The sequence below is a fragment of the Pinus tabuliformis genome, chromosome Q (assembly GCF_031772625.1).
Source record: "Pinus tabuliformis cultivar Carrire ecotype Pingquan chromosome Q, CPIR1, whole genome shotgun sequence".
In the NCBI taxonomy this organism is placed as follows: Eukaryota; Viridiplantae; Streptophyta; class Pinopsida; order Pinales; family Pinaceae; genus Pinus; species Pinus tabuliformis.
This window is the reverse complement of record NC_142296.1, coordinates 505936850-505952687: the sequence shown is the minus strand read 5'-3', so window position 1 is coordinate 505952687 and position 15838 is coordinate 505936850.

The window sequence follows — 15838 nt, the reverse complement described above, 5'->3', positions numbered from 1 at the left end:
ATCCCAATTATTTATAACACCACCACCTAATCCCATAAACCATCTAAAGCAGCCCCTTTCAATGTAGAGGGAAATAATTTCAGTTTCTGGGGATCAGTGGTATAGTCATATCCTCTACACAACACATTGAATTCAAATAGGAATGCATCTGGATCTTCTGATGTAAGGCCATGGAATGTAGGGATATGCTGAAGAGGAATTTCTTTCATAGGTGCATTAGCTACAATATCCACAATGGGGTATTGCAGTGTAGAGGTTTGGGTGTTTGGTTGGTTTTGGGCCATTTGGTCAAATATATGCCAATAACCTTCTGGGATATCTAGGAGGGTATTCCTAGGTTGTCGAGGGGGAATGGCTCTAATGGGAATGGCCTTGACAATGCTTCCTTTATCTGGGATGATAAGAGTGCCTAAGGTCTGGGGAGATTCAGGTTCTTCAACTTCGTTATGAATGATTTTTGCAGCACTTCCCTTATCTGGGCTGCTTAATGGCTGAATTATCCTAAGAGGAGATGTTGGTTCTTCAGCTTCTCCTGTTTCTCCTCTTCCTTCACAGAGATTGCTAAGGTCCCCTTCCTACAATGATCTTAGGCTAGAATTTTCAATTTCTTGAAAATCTTGCACTTCGGTTTGGCTATGCACCTCAGCAAAGGCTACAGACGGTGATCCTGTGGCCTAAAGGGAATGAGTAGGTTGTCTAGAAGTAACTTTTCTAGGTCCTACTGAAAGCTGAGATTCTGCTTTCTTAAGGATTTCGTCTATAAAGGTCGATCGGCCAAGGGTCACTGGCCCCTTAGCTTTATCAGGCTTGGATAGAGGTTTGGGATTCTTTTCTGGCCTTTTCTACTTAGTCATGCACACAAATCAACTACTAGATTCTACCCAAACAAAACAGCAACAAATCTGCATGAAAGCGGGCAAGGGAGCAGGGCTATTACGTACTCCACATGCAGGTTCTTACCTTCCATTTTTAAAACCTAGTTATTTCCTAACAGGGTCTTACACTACTCTGGAAAGGAAAAAAATGGCTACACTCTTCCCCGGAAATGGCGCCAAAATGTTGAGCCGTAAAAAGGGTCTTTTTCACCTCTAATTACCTCACATTAACTTGTCAATCCAGGAAAGATTTGTTATCTCAAAGAGTGTACTCAGTTTGAGGCTGTCATTTGTCAGAGTAATGCTAGTAGTATAGTGCTCAAGAGAATACAAGAGTAAACAGATGCTTAAAAGAAAATCTACTTACAATAAAGCACTTTAAAGCCTTAAATCATGCATTCAGAAGACTAAGTAAATTATCAGTCAAGGGTATAGTAACAATAACTCATCCCTCTGTAAACTGATGTAACTAAAGACAATCAAGGAAAAAATCATTAATCTGGGAACTAGACAACAAATGTCAATGCTCGCTACAGCTTCATATCATTCAATGCAATGGCAATGCAAATGACAGGAAATGGAACAACAACTATAAATGAAATAGCAACTAGGAAATGAAACTGCAACTAGTCTCTCTAAGAAAATGAAGGCAGTATTCGTACCCTATAGGAATCAAAGAGCACTCCTTATTCTAAGAATAAATTGGACAACAAACCGAAATGGAACGGAAACCAATTAGCAATGAAATATAGAACAACGCTTAGATCCAATTGTGAATATACAATACCGAAATGAATAACACGCACAACACACTCTGATTTTAAAGGAAACAGTAATCGGACTCTGATACCACAAATATTGATCTCAGTTATAAAGGATAGCGATCGCAATTCATAATGGAACAGCAATGTCAATTGAATAGCAATAGTAATGAAGTATAAACCATAGACGAATACAGTAATACCAGCTTAAGAATATTATAGCTCGGTTACTCTGCAATTGAACAGCAATAGCATTCTGTAAAGAACAATGATGTTACATTAATGACTTAAAGGAACAGCAATACGTTATAAAGTCAGAATGAACAATACAACCTTCCTGTTACAAAGAACGATATTGTAAATATAACAAGAGTTGTGATATAAAATAACAAAACATGACAGATTACCGATCAAAGCTGATAATGGAAACCATACACGAACTAAAGATAATGGTACAGGAGCAAATGTTCCACCAGGGCCGGGCCCTTAGCCTCTAGGGATACACCGCTTGAAATTGTTCCAGGATCAAAGATGGAACAGCAACCAAATTTATATTAAAGCATTAAAACAGAGTTATAGTGGATCACTTCTCAACAAGAGTTGATGATCAAAGTTTTGAATACAACAAGGAATTACATAAAAGTAACAACAACCTGTCCCTTGGGCTAGCAGTGCTGCCCCTTTTTATAGCAGTCGGGCAGAGATATCAATGATGCAAAAATAGTTAAGATTTTGATCCCTCAGAATCAGAGGATTGTCGTGTTTGCATATGGTTTCCTGCCACAGGGACAGCAGTTAACTCTGCTTTTGTCTTTTTCCTTGGGACGACAATTGTTTTAGAAATTCTAGGTTGTTCTTTCTCTTTATCAAGTTTTAGAAATTCTAGGTTGTTCTAAAACTAGAATGGATTGAATCTCTTTCCTTGGTTGATATGCTTCAGTTTGGATTGTCGTGTTTGCATATGGTTTCCTGCCACAGGGACAGCAGTTAACTCTGCTTTGTCTTTTTCCTTGGGACGACAATCTTTCGATTTTCTCTTTTTTTGCATAAGAAAATGGCGATTATTAGTTATCTTGCGTTACATACAATTCTCATAGATTTTGCCATGTTTTCTTATTAATTACCTAGTTCATAATGCAAAGGGATTATAAGTCTTTAAAGAAAAGATGACAAAATAATCAATAAAACATACCTTCTTCATTAATCCAAACCCAACAATAGAGGAATTGTTGGAGGAATTACACAAACAAGAGAAACAAATGGTAGAGATAGTCTAGTAGTATAATGGATTCTACAACGGAATTGCAACAAAAATCAAGGGAACCTAAGCTAAGTGACTCGGGGTGAGTCATGAGTGAGAGTCGGGGGCCTATTAGGTGCAACCCAACTTGGTCCATGTTTTGGGTCAAATACTCCGCATTTTCAGTAGCGGAGCGCATGGATCCGACGAAGTTATATTCATCAAGTACTGTTTTAGGGGCTTTAGGGTGAGTCAAAGCCCATTAATTTTTAACAAGTATTGGGTTTTAGTCATTGTTTTATCAGATCCATAGTATGTGGACAATTGTTTTGTAGTATCGAAACCTAAATAAGGACATGTAATACTTTGTCGAAAGAAATAGAAGAACTAAGCATATATTGTTCATATTCTTTGTCTTGAGTCTGTATTTCTGGGGAAGGCTTCGCAGCTAAGTGTGTAGAGGCCTTGAAAATTCTATAGTTGAGTGTGCGGACCACCTGCGGCTGAGTGCACATGTCAGGGAAGAGAATGTATTGAAGATCGTTATTAATAAAGAAGAAGTTTTGGTGAAGTATTTTGTACCTTTCTGTATTCATTCTCTGTTGTTACCGATATTGTTATGCATGTTGTTAACTGAATCATGCTAAAGAATACATGTTATGTTTTTTTACGTTATGTCTATTATCTATAATATTAATCATCAACATGAAGTTATTCATGAATGAAAATTTGTAGGTAGATATAAGACATAAGTGAACACACAGACGCAACAACGTGCATATCCCTCTGGCTATAGAAACATAGTTCTACAACCTCCCATAAGTTCTTCAGGTGATATTGCGATCTACTTGCACGTCGTTTCTAAAAGGGCTAGTGATTAAGGGTCTTTTTGGTGCACAACACAATATGAACCTAGGTTAAGGCCCCTTAAACCACTAGGGGGGGAGAAAAGTGAGCCTCTAAGTGAGAGGTAATAGTACCACCCAAGAAGAGACACACATGAACTAGAAATATCCATCTAACACCAGGTGGAATAGTCCATAGTGGACGGGACGATCGTTATAACAAATGAATAAAGAAATTCATGTCTAATATCCCGCAGAATAGTCCACAAGGATGGAATAACAATAACAAAAATTACTACACATTCTCAATAAAAATAAGTACTAAAATCACAGAAATAGTTCAACTATCTTAGCACATGTGAAAGAAAACATGAAATACAAACATCCATAGAATAGTTTTACAAACATTCATATTCCATGCATGGAGAAAGTGCTAGTCTTTGAAGGCTTCTATTATTAAGTAAAATTTCCACGACTCATGTTTACAATTTACATCGCTAGCCCCATTAGTGAGACATTAGAGCCACTCCTTGCTCCTCAAAGAACTAGCTGATCTCTCCAATGCCTTACGAGAGGATCCAAGGTGAAAAGTCCTTTGCTCATATAATGAGGGAGTATATATAACCAAGGGCGAATCTCCGACTACCCTCATGATTGTTTGACTTCCTATGAATTTTCAACTTACATGAATCTTTACATCATGTGTGTCATTTGGAATTCCACTTTACAATACATTTGAATACAATATACATGGTCCACAATAGTGATGTGGCATATGACCACTCATGGCATGATATGACATGACACTAATGACATGGACTGCTCGATGATTTGGCAATGGAAAGTCACTGTTGCTTCTAATGGTTGGATGTCTTCTTGGATAGGATTACTCTTCACCTCTGCATGGCTTGGTGATGCAGAATATTCAATGATCTTTAGTCTTGGATGGTAGTCGAAAACTTGTGTCCCTTTGATTTCTCTTGATTAATCAACTTGTAAGTTCAGCTACAAGAGAGTCTTTATGCACGTTTCTCTCCTTCTTCTCCTTCTCCATAATCTTTCCATGACATGATAGTGTACCTGTTCCAGCAATTCATTCATGATGTGAAGAAATCAATTGGAAAACAAGGGTCTGGTTGAAGGAAAGGACACTGGGAAATCCAAATGTATAGTTTTGGATGTCAAGGGAGGCTTGAATTCTGCACATTGTACAGTTGTAGTATCCATGGGAAAATATTGAGGGTTGAATATGTGAAGTGCGCAGTTCAAGGAACGTTGGGAAAAATAACTGCCCAATTCTGGGGGTCAAGGTCGGGAGTCGAGCACAAGAATTGCGTAGCGCAGCAACCCTGGGAGAAATGGAATTCACATTGTGTAGTTCCTAGTATCAATTTCACAACTTAGAGGGTTGAGACTACGCAGTGCATAGCTTAGTTGGGACCCGATGAAGCTAAGTTTCTTGGTTGGGAATATTTTCCAAAAATGTCTAAGTGTGGGATTGACAATGAACTGTGATAAACCTTGACAGTGATCACACACTTAGCAATGAACAAATCATTTCCCTTAGTGTGACTGCCTCACGATAAAATATGATAAGTGTGACACTTAAAATAGGCTTTAGGACGACCGTGACAACTCTTGTGCGACAATGCTCAAGACTTTGTTTATGGATTCGACATATGTTTACATGGTTTGGAAAACTCATATACACAAATACCAACCTTCAAAACCATTAGAATAGGCTCGCAAAGTTTGGACAACAACCAAACATGTCGAAAGACGACAGTGAATACAACATGCAAAAGGGACCAAAGCACTGCAAGAAAGTTCATGAATTGAGCTCTAGTGTTTTCGTAAACAATGTAAAAGACCAAGGAAGGCTCCAAAATTAAGTGTGAGATAAAATTTTGGAGGGTGTTGCAGCAACTACAACACTTGGAGACACACTGGTTTAACTCCAGCTTATCTATCTTGGTTAACTTCTTCTATGCAAGGCCTTGGTTCTTCATGGAGTATTGATTCATCATGTAGATTACTTTGGCCTTACCACTTACCCCACGAACAGACATGGCCCCATGTATAACTTCCTAGTTGAACATAGCATAACATTAACATAATCTCAATGTTTCGAGTTGGAAAGGGTAGTGTAGCCCGGGACCTTAAGATTTTCAGAGTATAATTTTTCATCTCTAGTGTTGCTCCACTACCATCAAGCCTGGACATTACCCCAATGGATCCATGTAGGAACACAAACATTTCTCCACTACCACCAAGCCTGGACACTACCCTAGTGTAGTTGCTTGCTTCACCTCTCTACGTAGGAAGCATTTCTCTTCTTTCACCTTTACTTATTTATTTAAAGAGAATTGTGCTTCGACACTTATTTATTTTGGGGAAGAAGAGGGATCCTGACTTATTGAGTGCATGAGAGGTTGTTCCTTTAGAGAAGCATATAGAGACCTCTAATTTATTTTTTCTCATTTAGATTTTTCCTCTTCTCTATTTCTACTAGTTGGATAATCTTGAGAAAAAAAAAAAAACAAGTATAGGAATAAGGTTTCCGTACTAGACATGGATTCATGGTTGGACCAAAACTCTCCTTACAGGTGCATCATATTTTTCATCAGAACTTCATTTTCCAAAACATGTAGCCAGCACAAGGAAGACAAATAGAAGGCTAGACAAATGTTGAAGTGTCACAATCCTATTTACAATTTAGCTACACACATACTTAGAAGCCACAACATATTCATGCAGAACACTTATTCACATAACGGGAAAAATTTAAACAAACGACAAACAACAAAAGAAAAGAATATTTACATAGTGTAGGGAAAAACCCCATATTTTTATTGAAAATAATGTTTCAAGTCTTGGCCATTGATAGGAAGAGATTCAATCTTCCTGTCCATTGATTGAAGATGATACGTGTGTTGGAAAATATGTTCATGCACCATGAATGGCCCAATCCACAAGTACTGAAACTTATTGTGTTTGAATTTGTCCTCACAGGATTTGTCCCACTTTAGGACTAAGTCACCTACACTGAAGATGTTTTTCCTTGTAGACTTCTTGTCAAACCACTTCTTGATATGATTTTGGTAAAGTCAAATTTTTTCTTTAGCTTTCAACCTTTCTTCCTCTAGCTTGTGAAGGGTGTCCATCATATGTTGAACTAACTTACATGGCTTGCCTTGGGATTCTTGTGAGAGTTGGAGAGTAGGAAAGTAGATGTTTGGCAGGAGGATGGATTCTTTTCTATACAACAAGAAGTAAGGAGAGGTGTTTAGGGAAGGTTTCAGTGTGGCTCGGTCAGCCCATAACGCATTTATTAAAGCAGAGTGTCAATTTCTCTTCTCAGAGAATATGGTCTTTTTTATAATGCATATCCAATTCTTACTCATGGATTTAGCAAGACCATTCCACTGCAGATAATAATTAGTTGAGTGTTTCAATATGATACCATTTTCTAATGCAAAATCATAGAGTTTTAACAATGAACAATATGTTGCATTGTACAAAAAAGTGAAGTAGGAACGTCGAACCTGGAAATGATTTTCTACTACAGAATGATGATGACCTCCTGATCATTCACCTGTTTGAGAAGAACTGCTTCTATCCACCACGTGAAGTAATATGAGGCAGCGAGGATGTAGTGGTGCTACTTTGATGAGTGTGGGAAATTTTTCCCAATATTGTCCAAGCCCCACAGTTCAAAAGGTTATTCCACTGCAATGGGCTGCAGTGGGGCGACTTACTACTTGTTTCTGTTGGCACACCTTTGATAGAACAAACACTTATAGGAATAATCATGAGCATCTCTGAATAATGTAAGCCCATAAAAGCCATCTCGCATAACCTTATGCATTATAGTTTTTTCTACAAAGTGTCCCTCGACTGGTCCATCGTGGAGATCATGCAATACCTTTTCTGAATCATGTGCTTCAAAACACTTGAGAAGTACTCCACTGTGGTGCTTTCTGGAAAACACCCCATGCACCAACTAATAGGATAATTCTTTAAGCCTGAGTACCCTCTTCTACCATGCAAAAAAATGGGAGGGAACTATGTCGTGCTAAAGGTATTGATGCACATCGATGTACCAAGAGTTTATGCTTGTAGTGGGGGATGCTTTATCAATGTGATACATCTCAATTTCTCGCTCCCATCCAGAAATCTCTTCTTCTTCCTCCTTCACATTTACTACTTTTGTTTCCAGTTAGTAGAGACCATGGCCCTTGATAGTGTGAATTGGATTGATTTGTAGATCATACTCTTGTAATCCATGGTTCATGAAGGAAATAGGTATCTCATTGTTCAATTAATCCTTATGAGTGAGTACATAAATAAGAGAGGTGTTTGAGGTGAAAGTGTAGAGCAAGAAATATTTATGAATGTCTAGACTGTGTTGGGTGTGGATCCTGATTATCTTCTGTATTAAAGGTATCACCACATTGGACCCCAGTTCGAAATGGGGTCAGAAATTCCGCCCGTAAAATATTCACTGCAGGGGGGGGGGGTGGTTGCGACCTTTGGGAAGCCCCCCCTTGGCGGGGGGTTTCGGGGGCAGCACCCCCGAAGCTAAAAACAGATGTAAAATTACCTTGTAAAAGTATAGTAATTTCTAGTCAATTTGGGCTGTTCATTAGGCAGATGATCTGATGCTAGAACTTATGTTTAGCTTAGGGTTTTTTGCCCTAGAAGGAAACCCCTCTCTTTGTATGAGGGCATTGTATTTTTGAGGCTATGTAATAGATGTGTATTCTCTAAGTGAGAAGCATAGAGGTGAGACTGTGAGAGAAAATAGAGGATATTACAGCGGATCTGATGTAGGTTGTGCCTCTTCATTTTGCTGGATAATAGAAAGGAAGGACTGGCTGTTCGGGGTGGACGTAGCCCAAACTTGGTGAACCATGTATATCTGTGTCTCTCTTGTTTTATGTGTTTTCTATGTTTATATTTCTGCAATATTTATGTGTTCCATTGCTCCGTAATATATAAATTTCTATTAGGTTGTATAATGTGGGTGCCTTTGCTATAGCCTCTTTAATATGGGAAAACAAACCCTTTTCCATTTTATACCATTTGTGGACTGCGTCCTTCTTCACCAACTCCTGTACTGGTTTGGAAATTTGGGCATAGTCAGAGATGAACTTGCAGAGGAAATTGATTTTCCCTGAGAAATATTGCATGGCCTTCTTATTCACTAGGAAGGGAATTTGTGTGATTGTCCTATGTTGGCTTGAGGGGGCCTGACCCAAGTTTGGAGTTAATTAGGCAAACAAATCCCTACACTATTGGCCCTTTTGGCAACAACTCACAGAGCATGGACTAAGGTCTCACCCGAAGCAGTATGGGGGGATGCTGGAACCAAGTTTCCACACCCTTGAGATGTCTGAGGGGTTGGTTTAGTCCAACTTTGAACACCTTCACACAGGTCATTGTTGGGCAACTTAATTTCCTAAATTGCTTTCATTAAATTATCAACCAGGGAAACTCGTAAGCTTGTGATGATGCCAGCAAAATATATGCAGGAATAGGCAACTAACTCTATGACTAACTAAATGATTTTTGATTCAATATAATATGCAAGGGAAGAGGCTCCTAATTGAGGAGTCCTGGTTGTCCTTCCCTATAGTATTATAGATTGAAAAGAAATCATTAATTACATAAAACTAGAAACTTGAAATAAAGACAAGAGAATGAATTTTAATTGTCGTTTAGATTCAAATAGAGAGAGAGACTAACTTAGTCCCTTGATTGTCCCCTCATATGCTGATCCAAACTAAACTAAGATTCATTCATAAGCATAAGAAATGAAATAACTTGAAACTTAAAAGCAAAAGAATGAATTTCAATTATTATGCAAATCAAATAGAGGGAGAGCCTAACTTAGACCCTTGGTTGTTCCCTCATATGCTGATAAGATTTTAATTTAAAATTCATTCATCAATCACAAACAAACCCTCAAACATCTAATCAATTAAATGAAATAAGATCTATTATGAAATAAAAATTTTCTTTGATCCTTTTAGAGTGAGCTCAATTCTCCTAAGAACAAAGTGACAAATTATTCCATATACTACATTAAGACAACTTATATCTAAAACTATATAATGGAAATTTATGTAAAATGAAGCTTTATTCTATTCCATCATAAGTTGGATACATGCTCCAAGAATCCTCCTCTTTGGAATGGAGGAGTTACTCCTATTTATACAAAAATTTAAGCAACTAACTCATTAATGGGGATCCACTAATCCCTCATATGGTTACAACCAATATGAGACACATATTCCTTTATCCATGATTTTCCTCCATGAGATATGCTTGACCCCTATCTCAAATCTCCTCCAAATCTTCAAGAGAATTCGAATTTGAGTCTTGGAGGCCACATAAGAGTATCTTGGAACCTTCCAAATCACCTACACATGTCACCAAACTCATTCCACCTTTAGGTATAAGCAAATACATGTTATTTTTCTAAATTTTAATCATAAATTCACTTTAAATACTTGAAATTAATAACTTTGGAAAATGAAAATATAAACTCATATGGTAATGGAAATATAGGGTTATGTAATGATAATGTGATGAAATGAGGTGACAAAATGAGGATAAAGGTGAAAATGGAGTGAAAATGTATGCTAATTTGGCGGCCCAACATACCCCCCAACTTAAGTTATTGCATGTCCTCATGCAATCTATTACATTGATCATGATTTGATCTTTTAAATTGTCTTGATTTTACATGAACTTTGGCTGATATTGATTTTTTTAACTTCACATGATTTTCTTTTTGACAACTTTGTTCCTTTTTGCAAAGTCTTCTTTCTTGAAAAACATTTGATTGCAACATATTATTTTAGTTGGTTCTTGTGTGACAACCAAAATTTGATTAGTATTGGTTCTTGTGTAACAATACTTTCACTGTTTTTATGTTGCATCAAAATACTTTGAAAACATTTAATCAACCGATCATTATTTGCAACACATGTAATGTTTGAATCATATTGTAATAGTAATTGTTTGGAGAAAGTATGTTGGTTAGGATGATATGTGTAGAAAGGACATATATGACATATGGAAGGTGATAATGGAGTATGAATGTGAAATGAACATGGTGAATGTGAATGTGAATGAACATGGTGAAACATTTTCCAAAAATTATAATTTTAGTATTAAAGGAATTGTATGATAAAAAGCTAGAAAAGGACATACCTTTACTTACCTAAGTGGACAAACTGTGTATATGTAGAAAAGTATAGCTCCTGCTGCTGAATCATGGAATGAAGAATACAATAATGTGATTTTTGTCTTGATTGCATACATGACGGATGAAGTCGTAAATGTGGATCCTTTATTATTGTTGAATCTGCTACTGAACCATATAGTCTTCATGTCGTTCCATATCGTGGCACAATTATTTCCATGTGAATAAATGTGTCGATGTCGAACATGGAAAGAAGTCATTGGATTACCGACCATTGATGAATGTCGTTAACCAATGCGAGGCAAACTCACCATTAATGTCAATGAGTGCCAAGGTACCTAAGTACATCTTGCGAAGTGCAAATATATGAGCTGATGTCGAGCCACTTGCAAGATTCAACGATCAAGGGACATTGGTTTATTCCCATGATTGCTGGCGAGAGAGCCTGTCATTAAGGCATACAAGCCTCAAGGTATTAATAATGACTCTATTCTTTATCCCAGATAAGGTGCTAAAGTCGATGGGTCAAGACTTGTTAGAAGGAAGGCCTTAAGGAATCCTCCATCATCTAACACGAGTATGAAATAATGATTTTGAAGGACCATAGATGGAAAATTTGCATTGAAGCATGGTTTATTTGGAAGGAAAGGAAAATGGGGTGACTCAGCTTTGTAAGGGAGCTGAATGACTTTATTCATGGGCTACAGGTTAGTGAAAGAGATAGGAAAATCACTGTGAAGAAAAATGAACAATGGATCAAGGTTTTATTTGAAAACGTGAAAAGGAAAATGGAATGGAAAATTTATTGAGTAAATAAGTGGGAATGCAATGAAATCTTTATTTACTGAAAAGGAATAGAAATATAATGGCGAATGTAAAGGGAAATGAGGTGAATGTTTATTAACTAAAGAAGCATGGATGCAATGGAGATACTGGCATCTGAAAGGCTTGCAAGTAATGGATATAATGACACTCTCCCCCTTGGCTTACCCAAAAGCATGTCCTCATGCTTGAAATGGGGTCTTTAAAAGACATTGTTTGCATGTGCTCATTTGTTTATCTTCCTCGAACCTGCAAAAACTTAGTACTTTTTCTGCAATGAAATGTATGTTTATCATCATAGAGAGGTGATCAATCTCTCTATTTATGAAATTTAAAAAAAGAAACTGAGAATTGGTACTAATGAAACAAATTCTTGAAAGAAAAACCAAAAGAATTTTTGTTTGTCTCGAAACTAGTGCCTCATTTTACCTGTTATGTCTTGTCAGCAATTTCTTCATTATTGAACTGTTTCAAACTATTTTGAAAGCTTTCTCATTGTGTAGATCTCGCCGAGATCTTTCCAACGACGCTTGAATCGTCGAAATCCGATGTCGTATTAGAAAGTTGTGCTTATTCGAAATTTGGGTGAAACAGTGAAGTTTGTCATAAGGTTTCTCAGTTGCAGGATTGCGCCCTTCCTGCACCTAAAAATAAATCTTGTTAGTCTTCTTTGGTTGAGTCATGGAATAATATTTTCCATTCAGTTTTTGATACCATCGGCTTCTGTACCTGCAAGACTCAAAGAGACATGATCATTCTGTTTAAAAAATACTTATGCCAGAATCGTTTTTATACAAGAAGATGTTTGATGAAGTAATGACATGACGGATAGTCACTAGGAAATGTGAAGTGATGCCACATAGAGCAATGATGATTGTCATGTAAACCAACCACAAACTACCACATGGCAGCCAAAATTAGACCAAAATAGTCAACATCACAATGTATGAACTCCATGGTATTAAAACACAACACATGACTTGTTAGTAACAAACCAAACACTTCGCCCATAAACCACACAAGCAGTTTACTTTTTATGAAATAATGTGAAAAGCAATATAAAAACAAATTTTATTTCAATTTTAAAATTTTAATTGTGTGACAAAATAACAAACACTTCGACACAATGGCAACGAGTCAGCGAGTCAGATTCCAAAATATCTGCCTATCGAATTGATTTTCTGATTCTTACACCACACGTGTCCCTTGCAATCGAGACATTTTGTTCTGTTTCAAACTCATCTGCCTACCTGCAAAATAGGATCTGCTCAACATATTTGAATATGGACTTATACCAATTTTTGTTCATTGATCTGGGGCAAGCTTGACAGAATGTGGTTTTTATTTGCAGATTCGATGCGGGCCGAAGCCATGGAGAAGCCTGCATGTCGTTTCATTTTTTAACTTACGTGTCCCAGGTTTTTATCTTTGTTATTTAGGTTGCAGGTTAAAAGAGGGCGGATGGCTGAGTTGGATTGAAGTTTCTTTGTATCACTATGCAAACTCTCAAACGCCATCGAAATTAATCGTTAATTCGTTCGTTCATGGGCCTTTTATGGGCATGTATTGTTTAATGTTATTTTATATGATGTGATTTGTTTCGCTTGATTTTTTTTGTTTTTGTTTAATTATTTATATGTTTTTTAATTTTTATTTGTTTTGATTTTTGTGTGTTTTGTTTTTATATGATTTTTTTAAATTGTTTTCATTGTTTGTGTTTAATATATATGACTTTTTGTTTTTGAAAATTATGTTTTATTTATGATTTATGGTAAAACTATGTATTTTTCAATAAAGTTAAAATAAAATTTATTAACAATTTGGAGATTTAGAGAAACTTTATTTTTAAAGATTTTTATTATTATTATTTTTTGAGACAAATTTAATTGTGAAATAGAGATCAAAATTAGATAAAATTTTAGATTTAATAGTAGATTTAGATCTCTTTGTCATCTTTCAGATTTATGAATTTTATTACAAAATTGCAAAGCTAACTTATTCAATTTCCTTTCTGATCTTCCAGGTCGCACAAGGCGCAAGAAGAGAGCATACTTCGGAGTTTTGTCAATTCTTTATACATTTGAAATTTTGAATTTGAAAAACATAGTAAGAAGAATTGATCTCAAATCTCAAATTTTAGCGCTCTAAACTCCACTTGTTTTCCTTCTTCGCAAATATCTCTTTGATTGTAGATCTTCCTGCCAATGGTTAGTGAATGAGGTGGCTCTTACTGCACCACCAAAATTTCCAAGAAATAAATGAAATCAAATTTTAAAATCAAAAACTTTAAAAAACTTTCCAAGCTTGGTTTTATTTTCCTATTCTATCCTACTCCCTTTTGAGAAAGAGATTTTTATTTTTATTTTCAAGTGTAAGAGTATTTCCAGTGAAGCCATTTACGGATCAAAGTCTCTAGTATGCTCACATCCAAATTTGAAAAATATACCTGAATGTCTACAAGGATATGAGAGATCAATTGCACATTTGGATTAAATGTTAGGATTCGTTGAAGAATGGAAGAATGTTGTGGCCTAGTCACCTTTTGAAACCAATCTTCAATGTAGTCCTCATTCTCTTGAATCTCCTCCAAATGCTTGAACATCATTCTAGATCTCCTGTCCATAAATGGATTAGTTTAACACTTTTATAATGAAAATATTGATTGAAATATATGCATCCTATTTATCATGATTTATACATGCAGCTAAAAATGAGATTCAAAGCTAACCCCTATGTATACTTCCCCATGTTACTAAGATCTTGCTGTCACCAAGTTATCCTTTCAACATGAGTTAGCTTTTCCAAAGAAAAATACTGGAACTAAATTAAATTCCTAATGCCTAATCCCTTAGCACCATCCCCGGCAATGTCGCCAAAATGTTGGGCAACTTAATTGCTTAAATTGCTTTCATTAAATTATCAACCAGGGAAACTCGTAAGCTTGTGATGATGCCAGCAAAATATATGCAGGAGTAGGCAACTAACTCTATGACTAACTAAATGATTTTTAATTCAATATAATATGCAAGGGAAGAGGCTCCTAATTGAGGAGGTCCTGGTTGTCCTTCCCTATAGTATTATAGATTGAAAAGAAATCATTAATTACATAAAACTAGAAACTTGAAATAAAGACAAGAGAATGAATTTTAATTGTCGTTTAGATTCAAATAGAGAGAGAGAGACTAACTTAGTCCCTTGATTGTCCCCTCATATGCTGATCCAAACTAAACTAAGATTCATTCATAAGCATAAGAAATGAAATAAATTGAAACTTAAAAGCAAAAGAATGAATTTCAATTATTATGCAAATCAAATGGAGGGAGAGCCTAACTTGGACCCTTTGTTGTTCCCTCATATGCTGATAAGATTTTAAATTTAAAACTCATTCATCAATCACAAACAAACCCTCAAACATCTAAGCAATTAAATGAAATAAGATCTATTATGAAATAAAATGTTTCTTTGATCCTTTTAGAGTGAGCTCAATTCTCCTAAGAATAAAGTGACAAATTATTCCATATACTACATTAAGACAACTTATATCTAAAACTATATAATGGAAATTTATGTAAAATGAAGCTTTATTCTATTCCATCATAAGTTGGATACATGCTCCAAGAATCCTCCTCTTTGGAATGGAGGAGTTACTCCTATTTATACAAAAATCTAAGCAACTAACTCATTAATGGGGATCCACTAATCCCTCATATGGTTACAACCAATATGAGACACATATTCCTTTATCCATGATTTTCCTCCATGAGATATGCTTGACCCCTATCCTAAATCTCCTTCAAATCTTCAAGAGAATTCGAATATGAGTCTTGGAGGCCACATAAGAGTATCTTGGAACCTTCCAAATCACCTACACATGTCACCAAACTCATTCCACCTTTAGGTATAAGCAAATACATGTTATTTTTCTAACTTTTAATCATAAATTCACTTTAAATACTTGAAATTAATAACTTTGGAAAATGAAAATATAAACTCATATGGTAATGGAAATATAGGGTTATGTAATGATAATGTGATGAAATGAGGTGACAAAATGAGGATAAAGGTGAAAATGTATGCTAATT